At 49.7% G+C, this 3,854-nt stretch overlaps 1 pseudogene; it reads right to left on the bottom strand.

The window, feature by feature from the left end:
* Positions 1 to 252: 252 nt before the first annotated feature.
* On the bottom strand, positions 253 to 1,494 carry LOC126517547 (uncharacterized; annotated as a pseudogene).
* Positions 1,495 to 3,854: the final 2,360 nt, after the last annotated feature.

Here is a 3,854-nt window from a genome sequence, read left to right on the forward strand (position 1 = left end):
AAACCTGAGGTTACCTCATTAACAAACATTATATGAGAGTATTTCTCAATGGCACAAGAGTCTGCCTGTGAACACCATCTCATGTTCCGAAGATGTTTTTTGCAGGCTACTCTGAAAGCGTTCTTTATCTGTGTGTTTACTACCGACTTTTGCCTGGTAATGATGCAACGAAACCAAAAGGCAAGGCACATCTAGTCGACATGCAAGAACTTTACTGTCATAAGCAAGAAAAGTCATAAGGGTAAACACATGTCACAGCTTCAGCAACTTCCTAGAAAGCGGCTTGGATGTAAGTGGCTTGACTATGTCCCTCCTGTCTGTCACAGACAAGGCATAGTTCGTGAATACCGGTCTGAAGAACTTTGCACAAACAAGTTTCAAAAGTTCTTTGTGGTGGTCACTGCGTGCACGTGCACATTTTAATGCCCCGTGTTCTGCAAGGACATCCACGGCAGTTGAGACTGCAGCTTGAAGGGGCTTTGCCAGAAACCTCCTTTTGTCTAGTATCACTTCAATGTACTTTCGCAGTGTTTAAAGCACATAGACGAACTCGGCAGATGGATAAAGAAGCCCTCCCCTGTCCTGATGTCGTATCAGGCTGTCGCTGGGGGCAGATGAGGCAGGTCGTGTGTGAAGAGCCCTGCAGGAGCTGCAGTCCAACTTCTCTTGCACAACACGGGCCAAGTAGCCTCCTAACATGGAGAGTGCCGCAGTGTCTGGTGTAGGCAGCAAGCCTTTTGGGTTCTTGAGGAGATCACCAAGAAGCCTTCTTATTTCTTGTGGAAATAAATCCACATGCTGGGTCACTGCAGGCTCGCTACTCAGTGGTCCAAGTGAATGGTTTGAAGTGTCAACAATATTGCTGTTTAGCGAAGCTGGAACTAAGCCAGTCTTCAAGACCTTCTCCACACCAGAGAGGACTGCTCGAGCATCTGTCTGATCGTTGCTCCCAGCAGATCGCCTTAACCATCCAAAGAACGATTCAATTGGGTCCGATGAGAATTTTCTTGTCAGAACGAACTTGAAGCCTTCAACAGCAAGGAGGTGCTTGACGCACTCCACATTTGATGTTGTTGTCATAACAAGAGCTTGATAAGTTTCCTTGCTAAGGAACTGTTTTGCTTGGCAATGACGTCGCATGTTTTCAAGGTAACTTAACAACGACGTCATTAGCCAGTTTAGACGTGCATCTTCAGCACTGTCATACTGCCTGCTATCTGGCAGTTTTTGATGAATGTGTTGTGCACAATTGCTCACATCCATCAGCAGGAACCAACTGTGCATCATATCCATAAACTCCACTGTAGGCCCCACAGCAGCAAAACTCATGTCGCATGTGTGTCCAGCTTGTTCTTTCAGAAGCTTAAGTGCAGCAGTGACCGGCGGTGATAAAACCTGCACAGCTCTTGCCACATTCATTTTTTCTATATTAGATGGGAAAACATGCTTCCTTGTTAAAAGGCGAACCGGTTTAACAATGCTGTCTTGCTGCATCCGGTGCAGTTCTTTCAGGTGTGAGAAAGACACTTCGCCATCTTTTCCAAGGTCCCTGGCAAGGAATTGGGACCGCACATTCTTGATAATGTGGCACTGGTCGAACGCGAGGAACAATTTTCGTCTTGGATCCTCAGGGTGCTGTGTGCAATGACTCAAGCTTCCACCACACAGAAGTTGAAATGCAAGGACATTGATCTTGTGATTGTCAGACACAATGCGCACAATCTTAAAGCCTATTACTTCAACTTCCTTTATCACAAGCTTTATCAATGGAAAGAGATCCTGTCCAGTGCAATTCCTTGTAAGGAAATACCCAACAGGTATTCGAACGTGCACCGACAACCCTGTTAGCACAAAACAAAGAAGTGAGTTGGCCAAAACAGGTTCACCAGTAGTTGTTTCTTGAACTCTATTTCCCAGATCAACTTCTCCCACAAACGCGTCTCTTTGTTTGTTGTACTGCAGTCTCTGTTGAATCCGCATCTCGTCCACAACTAAGGAGCACACTTTAGCTTGCTCAGCTTTTAGGTTGCTTACCTCCGCCTGAAGACGTTGTTTCACAAGGGAGGTGAACCCTACCTCGCCAGAATTTACTCCTAGGTATCTCTGTAGGGTTGACCGGCTTGGCAGCTTCAGGATGCCTTCCTTGCGGATATGCTCATAGGCGCGGGTTGATAAATTTCTGAGAATAATGCAGTGGCGCACTACTAGCTCAGACCAGGTAGGTCTGGTCTTACTGAAATTCTTGATTTGATCGACGAGAATGCTTGCACCCAAGTGCTTCTCGCCCGCCGCTTTGACAACACCAGCAAACGCAGCGATATTGCAGTCCTCTTTCAGTCGCCTGAGCTCCTCCTTATACTTGTCTACAGTTCGTTTGAGTCGCTCTATTTGAGTTTTCATGTCACGCTCTTTTCGTCGCCACTTCTGGCGTTCCACGACAGACATCGAGCTGCGAACATCTACCTGGGTCGCTTCGTCTTTCGAACTGCAGCAGGGCTCGACGTGGAGCCGATCGTCACCACTTGCAACATCCATGTTCGAGGAGTCAAGCACGGGGGACGATGCAGTGGGTACCGGAGAGTCGGCACTGACATCGCGAGGCAGGCAACTTGCAGTAGCACGGACAAGGGACGTGGAATGCAAAACGGCAGCCTCCCGTTTTCTCAAAACAGCATCGCTCCGGGACTTCTTCGCAGGTGGTTGCATATACTCTGGATAGTCTGGAAACACGCTCGGTGCCGCACCTCTTTTAAGCTTCCTAGTCTTGCATCCTTCCTTGTATTCGTCAGGGAGGAAATGTTTGCTGCAAACGACCGAATAGCGTGATGTGGTATTCGGCACCCAGTCCTTTCTGGATATCACTTGCAGCCACTTCACTCTTAAGTCGTTGTCACTAGGAATTTCATGGAATGAAATTCCTGGCACTTTCCGCTTCGCGTCTGATTGGCATCCCGGCACACAGCAGTATGCCATAGCTCTTGGCACACGCGAAACGCTGCATAAACACAACGCAAACAATGCGCCGACTGATCGCCGCAGCCCGCACACCCGCACGTGCCTTCCCCAGAGGCACCCTACTTCCCCAGGGCTGGCAGCGCCGCCCCGCGGAAAAATTCGGCAAAGGGGCGTTGCCTTCAGACGGCGCTTCAGCAGCCTTTGAGCAGGCACAGAAAAATAGAGGAGGCTATGGTCTTGCGCTGGAGTTTGAGGTATAGTAGCGGCGCCTGGTGGCGGCGCGCGAAACGACATCTGGGTCGTACCAGCTTGGGTCGTATTGAGCCCTGGCTGTGGCGAAGCACGTTTCTAGGCCGAGTTTTGCGTCGATTCGCACTTTTTTTCTGCCCCGTTTCGAGTGCGAAAAGGCACGTCACTTCTCACAGACTATGCCGACCACGCTGCGAGCTCGCCGCAGCCTATAGTTTAACGAAAACGTACTCTCCGTGTGCCGTGGGACGTAATGCTGGGACCAGAAGGAATCGGTGACGCCGATCCGGAGAGACCTAGCCCAGCCTCGAAAAGGCGTCACCGTCATTACTTCTGCGTCGTGGGCTGCCATGAACAAGAAGGCCTGAATCCCAACATTAGATTCTATCATTTTCCTTTAAGGCCTCACGAAGTGGAGCTTCGGGCGCGCTGCGTAGCTGCAGTTCGTCGCGCTGAGTAAGCGAAACTTCGCGCCATGCTGACTGCTTCGCCTGCCTTGAAGCTTGCTTGATTATCTGCGTTCTAAATTTTGGTCTTTTGCACCTACAGTCCCGACAGCAGACCGACATAGCAGCAGGCATGGCTGGTAATTCACGATTCGAGACCCGGCCACAGCGACAATTAACAATTCGACCGATGCGAAGTGGTGA

This window comes from Dermacentor andersoni, chromosome 11 (genome assembly GCF_023375885.2).
Source record: "Dermacentor andersoni chromosome 11, qqDerAnde1_hic_scaffold, whole genome shotgun sequence".
Classification (NCBI taxonomy): Eukaryota; Metazoa; Arthropoda; class Arachnida; order Ixodida; family Ixodidae; genus Dermacentor; species Dermacentor andersoni.